This window comes from Natator depressus, chromosome 1 (assembly GCF_965152275.1).
Source record: "Natator depressus isolate rNatDep1 chromosome 1, rNatDep2.hap1, whole genome shotgun sequence".
In the NCBI taxonomy this organism is placed as follows: Eukaryota; Metazoa; Chordata; order Testudines; family Cheloniidae; genus Natator; species Natator depressus.
In genome coordinates, this window is record NC_134234.1 from 273,564,066 (window position 1) to 273,578,276 (window position 14,211).

Below are 14,211 nucleotides of genomic sequence, written 5' to 3' on the forward strand. Positions count from 1 at the left end.
ATTGCCAGACTCTTCCTTTTGTACCAGAAAAAGTGTGCACACTGTCACTGTATGTCACAATTCTATTTTCAGCAAACTGCAGCAGGAAAATCTCATCCCAACATCAGTTTCTTATTTTTCCTCTGTACCTTTTAAGCAACATTTCCTGGAGTAACTGGTACTGTGTTATTTTGGTGATCACAGGTAAATTAAAATCTCTATATAAACAATAGTGCCGATGCAGAGGAGTGGAAATTACACCCTGCCTGTACCAGTAAGACCCTTGGTATCCGGGGGAAGGATTCACTCCAAAAGTGAGTTGTCACTGCTTCCCTCCTGAGCACTTTAACTTATTGCTTGGGCTTCAGCCATGCAGATGGGCTTAACTGAATCTGCCCCATCCTTATCATCTTGGCCTGCTCCCTTTGTGGGCTATCATTACCCACTCTTTAGGGGATGACACCAAAATGTCTCCCTAGGTTAACACCTCCCTCCAGGTTAAGAGAGGTTGCTCCACTAAAAGTTAAAGTGGATGAAGCTTCATTTATACTGAATCTGGCCCTCCACATTTACTTTTCAAATTTGCTATAGCAACAGCACAGGCTGCAGTCAAAAGACTTTGCAAATGTACTGTAATGAGATGAGTAGAGTTTCTATTAAATCATACCAAGTCTGGTGTTTGGCAGTCTGTTGCCAGCCATCTCACAGTGGTAAAAAGTCACTGATCATTTCTAGTGTAAGAGGCAATCCATAGCTGTTTCCTTGACTATTCAAACACAGAAAAAACACATCCAGTCGGTATTTGGAGAGATGTCATCACTCATTATGCATCCTGCTGTGAATGATTATAGTGTAGCCTTTCCCTCTGTATTTCCCTCCATGGTATCCATACAAGGGACTCTGGCCAACAGCACAGGAAATAGCTAGCAGGATAGTTTCAAAGATGTTACCAGTAACTGATGATAATGTGTTTACTATGAAGGCTACTAATCCTAAGCACTATCAGATAATATGGCATATTGAAAGTAAAGCAATGTACAATTCTGTATCCTCATTATCGGACTTCTTATCTCTCCCTCTCATCACTGTTTGCTGAAATATTCCATTTGCTTCAAGACTGCTCCTCACTTGCCAACATCTAATAAGCAAAAATAGGGAGGGATCCCCTTCTTGGAATGCCTTCTTTGAGTTACATAGAACTCCCTTTCTGGGCTCCTGCTCGAGTTACACTAGGGTTGATGCCTCTTCGGTTTAAATTTATTTTGTTTTAATTGTATTACTCACCATATATGTCTTATATGATGTGTTGTTGTAGCCAAGTTGGTCCCAGGACATTACAGAGACAAAGTGGGTGAGGAATGAAAAAGAGCTCTGTGTAAGCTCAAAGGCTTGTCTCTCTCACCAACAGAAATTGGTCTGATAAAAGATACTACCTCACTGACCTCATTCATTCCTTACACAGATAACCAAAGAAGAGAAAGATATAGCAATGCGGGAATGGGGAACGAGAGAACAAAAGATAGATGAGGAAAGATCAACAAAGAGAAGACATGTCAAAAAAGAAAAAATAAAAGAACTTGCTGGTTCATCCACTTTTTCCTTTTCTCTCCCTTCTCTCTCCATAACCCCCGTTTTCTTTTCTTTGCCTTCACTTGTTTGCCCATCCTTCTCTGCATGCAAGGTGTGATTCTGCCCCTTTTTCTCACATTAAATAGCATTTTAGTTAGTTATAGTGTTCTTGATAACATAGCCACTAGTTCCACGGGGACGGGGGAGGAATAGCTCAGTGGTTTGAGCATTGGCCTGCTAAACCCAGGGTTGTAAGTTCAATCCTTGAGGGGGCCATTTAGGGATCTGAGGCAAAAATTGGGGATTGGTCCTGCTTTGAGCGGGGGCTTGGACTAGATGACCTCCTGAGGTCCCTTCCAACCCTGATATTCTATGACACTCAATGGGCTATTAAAGAGTAAGATACCACTTGACTTGAATAAGGGTAGCAGGAATTGGCTTCTCAACTGTCTTCCTTATACTTTCTGTTCTGTTCTGTTCCAGTCCCCTAAAATATTCTTCGAAGCAAATGAAATAGTTAAAGCTTTCCAGTCAGAACTGGTTTCTCCTCAGACAGCACCTCACCAGTCTGCTCCTCGTGTTAGAGTTCTAACACTTTGTTCAATTCAGGCAGGCAACAATGGCGGAGTTTAATTTGTAAGGAAAGAGGTGCCAGGGCTCAAGCAATTAGGTGCTGGGGCTCAAGCAATTTTTTTTACTTTCATAACTGATGCAGCAAGCCCAGAGGTGCCAGGGCTATGAACTGCCAAGCCTAGAGGTGTCAGGTCTCAGCCTGGGCAAGCCCTGGCACAAATTAAGCACTGAACATTGGTATTCTAGAGGCAGCACTTCAGCCTGTCTGAGAGCATGACCAAGCGTTAATCAGGGCAGCTGGGATTCCTCTTTCTCCCTAATATCTTTTGATATACAGTACAGTGCTACTTAATTTAGTCACTTTAAATATGTGACACTAGTTTATCAAGATGCTGGTACTGCAAGAGGCTTATTCAGTCATAGCAAATCAATATTAACATTTACAGATGGGAAACTACATTAATAGTAGTAAATCTAATGCATAATCTAATGCATGCATTGTTGTTTGCCATGTTTGGGGGAATTGTGCTTTCCCCGAGTCTGTCTCTGTGGATATTTAGACCTGATAGGAAGATGAATTGACATGGTTTGACTGCATGGAGTGGCAGGATTCAAGAAGTCAGCACAAGAAGTCTGTTACAGAATCTTCCAGTGCACAGGGATACATTGGAGGCACAGCAAAACCAGGCCATTACGTAGTCAGTAGATCTATAACTATACAGATCAATTGTCTGAATTTCCCAAGTATCAGTATGCAACAGGCTCCAAGGCTGGAGTAACAGCTGCAGACCTGCTTAGATGATAGCATGTAACCTGCAGGAAAGGATTCCCTCCCACCACAAGCTCATCGGAAATCCCCTGACCACAGCCTTTGTACTTAGGACCAGAATTTGGCCCTACAAGTAAAAGAGAGAAGAAAAAGAAACACTTTTGGCAATTTTAGTCAGTAGAAACATTTTAGATTATTTTGTTTTACTCTTTTGATTTATAAGAAGGCCTCAGAAAAGTTTCAGTGTTGCCAGTTTGGATGTGTCGTTGAAATGTTTATGAGATTTATGAATTGGGCTTCTGGCTTTTGACATTCATTTTTCAAAACAAATTCAGGTGGTATTTCTCAGCAAATAAGTGCAAAACTAAAACAGTCCATCTTGCTAGCACTTCTCAGCCTTTTTTCCATTTGAATCCTTTGCTCCCCTTCTTGGTCTGAGCCCAATGGAGCTCTGAAGGGGGAAACTAAGAAGGGCGTGAAAATGTAAGACTTGTGGGGTATGTTAACAAAATGGTTTCTTTGTTGGCTTTGATAAACTGTAAACATTTACTAATCCCTAGCATCATCTCCACCTCATCAGAAGAAGAAAGCAAAAACTCATTGCATCCAACTGGGAGAAGGGGAGTAGGAACATGCCACCTCAGTGGCATAGGAGCCCCCAGAGTTCATGCCACATGGCTGGGGAAGCAACTCACCACTCTTCACTGCATCATCTCTCCTCAACCTCGTGGGACTTTTATGGATAAGTTAATGCTGGCTATATCAGTAGTAACTTCTCTGGATTTCCCACTCTGCCATTTTCCAGAGGTAATTACATGGATACCAGGGAATTCCCTGGTTGTGTGGCTCCAATGGGAACCACATCCTCAAGGAACGAGAGGTGTGGGAAGGAGCTAAGAGCAAGTCTGGACACATAGGGCCTTTGTGGGGATGACTCTGGCTTCCTCAGATGTTTGGGGGTCAACCCAAAATCTCTGCTACTTTGCAAGAGGGTCCATGTTCCAAATGTATTCCATCTTCCTAAAACCCTACATCAATATCAGTTGCATACAGTGCTGGCACAAATCCCAAACTGAAACCAAGCCCCCAATAAGCCATCAGCATATCAAGAGGCCCTACTTTTTGTCATCTTCTGATGGGATGAAGGGGGGGTCCAATGGCCTACAAGAGGCAGGCACAGTAGTTTGTCATGTTTTCAAGGAGGAACGATTTGCTGCTCTCCTCACAATGTCCTGATCCTGCGAAGGGCTGATCACCAGATGTGCCCATTAAAGTCAATGAGCTGGGGCTGCACAGCATCTCTCAGGACCTTGCAGGATTAGGCCCCATGTTATACAGAACATAAAATTTTTGGCCTGGCTCCTTCACCTTGATATAGAAAGGTGCAAAGGAACCATAAAACTGCTCTCGTTGGGCAGCTGAGGAATTCCTATCTATTCAGGGGACACCATCACAGGGCCTAATAACATCAGCCACACTATCAGAGGCTCGTTCACCTGCACATCCACCAATGTGATATATGCCATCATGTGCCAGCAATGCCCCTCTGCCATGTACATTGGTCAAACTGGACAGTCTCTACGTAAAAGAATAAATGGACACAAATCAGATGTCAAGAATTATAACATTCATAAACCAGTCGGAGAACACTTCAATCTCTCTGGTCACGCAATCAGAGACATGAAGGTCGCTATCTTACAACAAAAAAACTTCAAATCCAGAGTCCAGCGAGAAACTGCTGAATTGGAATTCATTTGCAAATTGGATACTATTAATTTAGGCTTAAATAGAGACTGGGAGTGGCTAAGTCATTATGCAAGGTAGCCTATTTCCCCTTCTTTTTTCCTCCCCCCCCCCCCCAGACGTTCTGGTTAAACTTGGATTTATGCTGGAAGTGGCCCACCTTGATTGTCATGCACATTGTGGGGAGAGTGGTCAGTTTGGATGAGCTATTGCCAGCAGGAGAGTGAGTTTGTGTGGGGGGGGGGGTGAGAAAACCTGGATTTGTGCTGGAAATGGCCCACCTTGATTATCATGCACATTGTAGGGAGAGTGGTCACTTTGGATGAGCTATTACCAGCAGGAGAGTGAGTTTGTGTGTGTATGGGGGTGGGGGAGTGAGAAAACCTGTATTTGTGCTGGAAATGGCCCACCTTGATTTTCATGCACGTTGTAAGGAGAGCGGTCACTTTGGATAGGCTATTACCAGCAGGAGAGTGAGTTTGTGTGTGTGGTTTTTGGAGGGGGGTGAGGGGGTGAGAGAACCTGGATTTCTGCAGGAAATGGCCCACCTTGATTATCATACACATTGTGAAGAGAGTGGTCACTTTGGATGGGCTATTACCAGCAAGAGAGTGAGTTTGTCTGTGGGGGGGCGGAGGGTGAGAAAACCTGGATTTGTGCTGGAAATGGCCCAACTTGATGATCACTTTAGATAAGCTATTACCAGCAGGAGAGTGGGGTGGGAGGAGGTATTGTTTCATGGTGTCTGTGTATATAATGTCTTCTGCAATTTCCACAGTATGCATCCGATGAAGTGAGCTGTAGCTCACGAAAGCTCATGCTCAAATAAATTGGTTCGTCTCTAAGGTGCCACAAGTCCTCCTTTTCTTCCAGCACTAGGTAATCACTAGCTCTGTATCATCCATTCTTGGCATTCCCTGTGCAGGGTGTGTGCTGGAAGGTAGGTGGGGGAATAGCTAGATCACACTGCACTCTGGTGATTTCCGTTCAACATATGGCCCCTAGGGAGCCACTGCAAGCCAGTATAACTTAGAGTAGTCCTGAAGCTACTGTAAATTATCCTGGGGTCAACTCTCCCCCAATTTCCTGGTCATGTGCCAAGAACAATTAGCCAGACCTAAAAATTGGAGCCATAGATTCTGCTATGTAAAAGAACCTCACATTAATTGTGTTTTTCATTGCTTTTTAAGAACACTAGTCACAGGTACATACAAACTGATACCACAGGCTTGAGTTGAATCAACACACAGTAGTGAAAGCCAAATAAAAATGTATAGTACCCTTTCTGCAAAACAAGGTTATTTTGTTTAACAAAATAATATCTCATATATTGATCTTCATCCATGACACACGGTCACTTTAGGATGGCATCTTACTATGAGGCAGATGATTACTAGTGATGGAGTAGACATCTGAAGACTTGGAGGTCAGGCTGAGCTTGGATAAGCCCCTAAAAATATGGATGTTTATCTGAAGCTTATATAAATCTCCTGAGCCAGCAAAATTTGGCAGGAAATCTCAGTCCAGTTCCAGGTCTGGCTGGAGCCCAGAAGTGCAAAGGTACGCAAAAATGATAAATGGGACAAGTAGAGAGGGGTGGGGGGAATCAAGCATTTCAGAACCTACAGAAAGTTTTGCTTTCGCGCTATAAATGGATACAGGCTTTGAAGTGATGGTGTGATTTTGTTTAAACCAGTTTGTCCAGACATACTTCGGGGGAGTGTGGGATAGAAATGTCCACACACAAAATAAAGAGAGATGGAGAGGAGGGGGAAGAAATTTTGACTGTGTATTCACTGTTAATTAGGAAAGAAGAATAAGGGAAATTCCTTTCAGAGGTAAAGCTAGGAGTCAAGTTTAGTCTTCAGTGTCAATTACCCTTCTTATTTCTGAATTTTGCTAGTTATATTAGCTCCCAGATATCCCAGGACACTTGTGCTCAGGAAGGATACAGAATTATTAAAGTGTCAATAAAGTTTTGCATAGCCACTCTGAGTTATTCACAGACTGAAATAGCATCTGAAATCCTTGTGAAGATTGTAAGAACAGATTCATTATTTTCTCTTTATGTGTAATCCCCTTTGCATTTATTTAATAAACATCTAGTTGATTGATGATATAATATCAACCATTTGGAGTCACAGAAGTACTTCTCTCTTCAGCAACACGGGCTACCAGAAGTACATGAATCCTCTCTACCACTCTCCACGTTGGCTTCCCATACAATCTCAGATCAAGTTCAAGGTCACGGTCCTTAGTGTCAAGGTGCTCAATGTCTGGGCCCCAAAATATCTAAGAGATCTCTCATAGCTCCACAGCAAAGACTGTAATCAACAGCTCTTCTCCTCGTGTATAAGGGAACTTCCTTTCACAAGGATAAAGTTTGTCTATTCAGGAGAGAGAGATTCTTGGGGACCAATCCAAGCCCGTGGAATGAATTTCCACATGAACTAAGTATCATCACAAGTTCTAAAAAGTGACAGAGACATAGAGTGATGGAGTTTCATTTTTCTTTTGCCACTCTGTAACTTTTTAAAATTTCCTCCATTTCTCTACCATGCAGAAACTTTTCAAAACTTGGGGAAGTGTCAAAGGAAAGTGTCCAAAGGGGAAAAAAAAGTGATCAACCACCAAACAAACCCTGGACAGCATTCATTTTATTGTACTCAGTATCAAAAAGGAAAACTGACAGCACAAAAATATGAAAAAATTCCATTAAAAAAATGTTAAGAAAAGGTTTGAGAACAATGAAAAACATGTTCCATTTCAAATCCTGTAAAACAGAAACAATTCTGAAATTTCAAATTTAGAGGTCTATGGACAGAAATTATCTTTGTGCTTGGCACCATACAAATAGGTAACAAAATGTGGCTTTGATCCTTGGTTCCCAGGTGATATAATTACTGATAGACTGTAAAACATACATACAATCACAATATTTGATTTGTTGCCTCAAAAAGTGCCAGTAAACTAAATATTTGTAATTATAAAAGCAGGACTTTTTAAAAGAGAAAAGCTCTGGTTTATGTGATCCCCATTACCAGGCCCAACATTCTCTTCTCCACCAATTGTATATGCCTGTTGGTGCTGCTATGATCCTCAAAATAGCTTTGGAGTGAAGCTCATTTTCTGGGAGATTGGGGATTTTTCTTTTACTGACTACTGGAGCAGCAATTTTCCAAAGTTTTATTCCGTCTCACAATGGCAGGACAAACCCACCTAATCATAAATAACATTCAAAATTATACAAAAACATTCCCCCATTGTCATCCGACTTACTATGCTCCTGGCAAGATCCCAAATCTCACTCTAAGATAAAAAAGTATGCAAGACAATCCCCATTACATTCCCAAACTTCAGTACCCTTTACTCCTTTTGTCAAAGCAGCTATAGTGGTGAGGCCTCACGCCTCCCCTTATTGTTTATGGATGGAACAGGGCGGGGAGAACATTCTTCATGGAAGCCTTGGATACTCAAATCATCATACTTTTTTTCAGACAGCCTTTTACCCCTGAACTTGGCCTCCTGTTCCTATCCAATTGTCCTAAATTTATGGCCTTTGGGCAGCTCAACCAAATCAATCCCCAGACTGCTCCAGAACCAGCCAAGCTTCAGGAATCCCATCTAGCTACTTAAGGTAGAACAAAGGGGGAAAAGAGGGCAGAGGGGAGCCAGCAGGTTAATAGAGCTTTCTTTTATGATTCCTCAGGGAAAGAACCATAACACTTTAATGATTTAATACAGCCTGATGTGTGTTGTCAAGGCACATAAGTCAGTACCAACTGTTACATACAATATGCCCTGTAGCCGCTAAATAATGCATTTGGCACAAAACAATATTGTGTTACTCACTCAAAATGGTCTATGAATTCAGGCCAGACATTTTAAAAGCTGACCATGCTGAGTAAGGCAGTACTCTAAAGATTGTATATTAAATACTGTGCTTGCAGAACTACTTTATTATAAAGATCTATCAGGGAAACAATTATTTCCTGACCTATCTTTTCTTTAGTCTCAAACGTCTGGTTTTCACCCACATCAGAACGTTGTCATATGCAATTAATTTCCACTGTAAACAGAAGGCAGCACTTTTTATTTAAGGAGCCCCAATAACAATAAAATATGCAATAAATTTTGATTGAACACCATAGTTATGTTAGAGCAGGGATCGGCAACCTTTGGCAAGCAGCCCATCAGGGAAATCTGCTGGTGGGCCAGGATGGTTTGTTTATCTGCAGTATTCGCAGGTTCAGCCCATCGCAGCTCCCACTGGCTGCGGTTCGCCGTTCCAGGCCAATGGGGGATGCGGGAAGTGGCAACCAGTACATCCCTCGGCCCGTGCCACTTCCCGCAGCCCCCGTTGGCCTGGAACGGCGAACCACGGCCAGTGGGAGCTGCGATCGACCCAACCTGTGGACGCTGCAGATAAACAAACTGTCCCGGCCTGCCAGTGGATTTCCCAGAAGGGCCGCATGCCAAAGGTTGCCGATCCCTGTGTTAGACACTAACTTAGGGGTGGCCAACCTGAGCCTGAGAAGGAGCCAGAATTTACCAATGTACATTGCCAAAGAGCCACAGTAATACGTCAGCAGCCGCCCATCAGCTCCCCCTGCCCCCACCCCACTGCTCCCAGCGCCTCCCACCCACTGGCAACCCCCCTGATCAGGGCCTCCTCCTCCCTCCCCGCACTTCCTGATCAGCTGTTTCGTGGCATGCAGGAGGCTCTGGGGAGCAGGAAGTGGAAGGAACGAGGGCATGGCAGGCTCGGGGAGGGGGCAGGAAGGGGTGGAGTGGATGAAAAGTTGGAGCCTGTAGTTCCAGCCCTGGAGTCGGTGCCTATACAAGGAGCCGCATATTGACTTCTGAAGAGCTGCATGTGGCTCCAGAGCCACAGGTTGGCCACCCCTGTACTAACTGATCATTAAAATAAAGTTAATGGCATATTTATTGGGGTTCAATGGCAATGGTGTATTACATTGTTCTTTAACCACAGTAAATAAGGTAATTAAGGGATTAGTATGTAACTCTCAATATATCTCAATCAATTATTTGATGCTTGAAAACTAAAAGATAAAATTATGCTGCCCTCTGGTGCACTAGAGGGGAAGACGACACAGGAAACTCTCTCTCGCCCCCATGACAGGTTTCAGAGTAGCAGCCACAAGTGTTAGTCTGTATTCGCAAAAAGAAAAGGAGTACTTGTGGCACCTTAGAGACTAATAAGTTCATTTGAGCATAAGCTTTCGTAGACTACAGCTCATTTCATCGGATGCATAGAATGGCACATATAGTAAGAAGATATTTATAATACAGAGAACGTGAAACAATGGGTGTTACCATACACACTATAACGAGAGCTATTACCAGCAGGAGAGAAGGAAAAAAACAAAAACAAAACCTTTTGTAGGGATAATCAAGATGGGCCATTTCCAGCAGTTGACAAGAACATGTGAGGAACAGTGGGGGGGGAACTATTCCTCCCCCCCCCCCCCCCCCGCTACTGTTCCTCACACATTCTCATCAACTGCTGGAAATGACCCATCCTGATTATCACTAGAAAAGGTTTTTTTTTCTCTCCTGCTGGTAATAGCTCACCTTAACTGATCACTCTCATTATAGTGTGTATGGTAACACCCATTGTTTCATGTTCTCTGTACGTACAAATATCTTCTTACTATATGCTCCCCTCCTCCTGTATCCACACTAGTTCTTACCTACATCTGGGAAGCAATAACAATGTTATTGCTGGCCAACTCTGTCTTGTTGATTTGTCCAGCAAAGCAGTTTTGTACACAAATTCTTGGCGAAAGCCTAGATCCTGTTCCAGGAGGTTCTATACATCAGCTCTGTGCTGATTAGTAAAGGTTTCTTCATACTGATCTGTCCAGAAATGTATCTCATTCTCCTGCCCCTGAGCTGTGTTCTCATTCAAGGCATATGCTCCAGAAGGATAATGCTTCATCTGCAGAGATTATTTAAATGAGACTACTCAGATACTTCAAGTTAAGCATGTGGTTAAGTTTAAGTCCAGGTTTAGGTCAAGGCAGAATTTGGCCCCAAACATTTCAATTGGCATTCTCCAAAATCAAATCTAACCTAGTGAATAGATATGAATCAATAATAATTCTTTCCACATAACCAACTATTTTTCCTGACTTCAAGCCAAGCAGAAAAGTTTAAGGTCACTCCATTTCAAGGCATAAACTCTAACAGTGTTATTAAGACCTTGTGAGTCACTAAGACTAATGATTCTGAATGGGGGGAAAGCAAAATAGATAATGGAACCTGCAGATATGGAAGAATTTTTATTATCCCTGGGAGACATTATAGAGAAATGTCAGACTGGACACCTACTGAAAAGTGCTGGAACTGATGCTTCTCTATAAATGTCACTACTAGCTCAAAATAAATTCTGCAAACCAATTGGCAAGCAACCTTTTATTGTATTCTCTTTTTACTTGGTATTATCCATAATCCCAGTCTGAATGCACAAAGCACTACCAAAATATTGAGTAAAAAAATAAGTTTGTGTGAGGCAGTTCCTGCGGTGGAAAGAGGTACATATTATACAACAGAAGCTTCCAGTTATTGTGAGCTGATATTTTAGGTAGGTTTTCTTCTCCCCTCCCCATGCCCTTCATTTAAAAAAATCAATGACATGGAAATTCTAGAAGTAGAAGAATTTACTTCACATATATATCCTTGGCCCGAATCTAACCCGGCTCCCAGAGGTGAAAAGAAAAAGCTTTAATCAGTATCCTACCTATCCTCAAAAGACATGTAGAAATAATAGTTTAAATGCCCACAGGGCTCCCTAATTCATAAGTCAAGAGTTGCAGCTCTTAAAATAGTATTAACATCACTTTTAGCAATGAATAGCATCTCAGGATCATCATGTTGAAAGATTTAGGTTCCATTCTTCTGGATATATTCCTATATCACTGTGAGTGTGTTTACATGTCTAACTCTGACTAGCATTACAGAGACACTCTCAAGAACATTTATATGCTTGAGGTTTTGTAGTTTAATATTATTATCTTTCCTTTGTAATAGCCTCTTTTCTGATAGTGAAGGAAAGTTGTCTCCCTGCCATCTGCAGCTTCTAGTATCTCGTACTAGAAATACTAAGATCTGCTGTGCTTAAAGCTAGTGCAGAATGCATCAGCATGTCTGTTTGCTGCATTGGGCAGTCTGTGAATAGCACAACCTTCTGCAATCTTTACACTATCAGCCTATAACTTACTGTATTGTACGTAAACTCTCCCAGCTGGTTTTTAAGGAGACCGCGTTGTACTTGAGATAATCTCTGCGAGCCTCCTCCTGGAACACTCAGACATGAGCTCTGACACCACCTGTCTTTAAGAGTTTCTCGCCAACCCTCCTTAGCTTGGCAGGTGATCTCATTTCTGCTCTGTCAGCCCCTGAGCTATGGAACTCTATCCTTCTGGACATGAGCCTCAGAGCAACTCTCACTTTTTTAGAAAAGAAGCCTGAAAAAAACATAATATTCTTCTGAGGAATAAAGTAAGGTTTGGGGGGTGGGGAGGCTTAAACTGTTAGCTCTTGGTTAGGACCCTTTCCTCTTTTGTAATAACTTCAGATTATATAGCTTTTTAGATATATATTTTAGCTAATTAGATAGATCAATTAAAATATTGTAAACCGTGTTTTAAAGTAGTTTGTCACCCCTTGAGCACCTTAGCAAATACTTAGCACTGTCTGTATATATATTATATATCTAGGTTGGATAAGGAGTTTGTGTGTGTGTCTGTGTGTGTTGGAGATGTGGTGGGGTGGGAATCATTCAACAGTGCTTAAGTGATTTAGAGGCTTAAGTCCTCATAGTAAATTTTCATAAGTAGATCTGGGTAAAATTTTCGATAGCGTCTAAGCCTCATGGTAATGAGACTTGAGCCTCTAAGTCACTTAGGTGCTTTTGACAATATTACTCTTAGTCACTTACAGAACTTTCAATGAAAGTTAGGCTCCTAAGTGCTTTAGAAAAAGGAACTTGGGGGCCTATGTCACTCAGGTGCTTTTGAAAATTTTATCCTTGGAGCCTAAGTTAGGTTCCTATTTTTTGAAAGGGTTGGTAATCTCGCCGATAAAAATTAGTAGATAAAAGTGGAGTGTGTTAGAAATAGAGAGCTTGATCCTGTTAGGTGCAATATTGCCAACCTCAAACATTCAAAAATCAGGAGTGCAACCTCCAAAATCATAAGATTAGTTTAAAAACCATGAAGGTTTAAAAAATTGGGGTTCTTTTTAATTTCCTTCTGATTTCTGTGCCTGTAGAGTACACCCTCTGCTCTAGCTTCATATTTTCAAGCTTTAATCTGCAATCATCAGTGCCAGACACTTACTTAAAAACAATAAGAGCAGAGATTCTTGTATGATGTCTTGAAGCTTTAAGAAAAAACACTAAAAATCATGGGACCGGAGATGAAAATCATAAAGAGTTGTCCATAGTGCAGATGCTGAGAACCTTTCACTTCCACTGAAGTCTTTGGGAGTGGAGGATGCTTAGCTCCTTGAAGAATTTGCAGTTAAGGTTCAAAACTGATAAAACTATGCATGGAAGTTCTGCATTCAAGGATCTCAAAGTGATTGCAAATACTGTGGCTGAGCCAAGGATAGGATAGGGGGAGCAAGGAGAGACACTGGGAGACAGGTTGTGACCATCCAAGCCACAATCTGCTTCCTGGCCTGCTCCCTGCGAAGCACAATGCTCATGCCACTGCCATAATTCAGCCACAGTGAAGGAGCAGAGACACTGCCCAGTGTGTTCTCTCCTAGAAGACTTTGTCTGGCAAGATTCCTAAGGCAGCCTGAAGGCAAGTGGGCTCCAAACGATCATGCTGTTTCTCTGCACAAGAGCAGCATGTGTCTGCTGGCTCATGCTTGTTGAGGTAACATTTGTTGCATGTATGTGGGCTTGTCAGAGTTAGATTTTGATTGGTAAATGTTGATAAATGACAATGTTACCGTACACACACAAACCGACGAAGAAACATTTCTATCGATAATAATAAAAATTTACAGGTAGGCAAAGTAAGAAAAGTGCTGCTTGAAAACAAACGTCTCAGAGTTTGATTCAAGGCTATTTACTTTGTACATTTTTACTATGATATTGGCAATGTCTTTTAATGGTTATAAAGCTAAAACTCTCAATGTCTACTGTCATTAAAACATTGTCTGAACCCCCGCCCATAATTTCCTGCACTTTTAAAAATTTAAATAAATAAAAATAAAAAATGCTTAAAATCCATCATTGCGTTCAACTGTGAACATGTAAAATAAAATATAAAATACATATTATCCATCAAAATTATAACAAAAATAAAAATGATATTCTGCCAAGCCTACATGTCGTAGCCAGCTTGAGAGGCTACATGAATCTCGTAAGTCACACCCTATACCTCCAGGGGGCTGTAAGTGTGCCCACTAGTGCATTATCCAGCTCTCACTCCTAGCATTTTCTTAAGCATGATGGAGTTTGCCCTATTTGCCCTTCATTTATACACCACAGCAACATAAGGCAGGATTTACTTTAAATCACTTGCCAGTCAAACAAATTG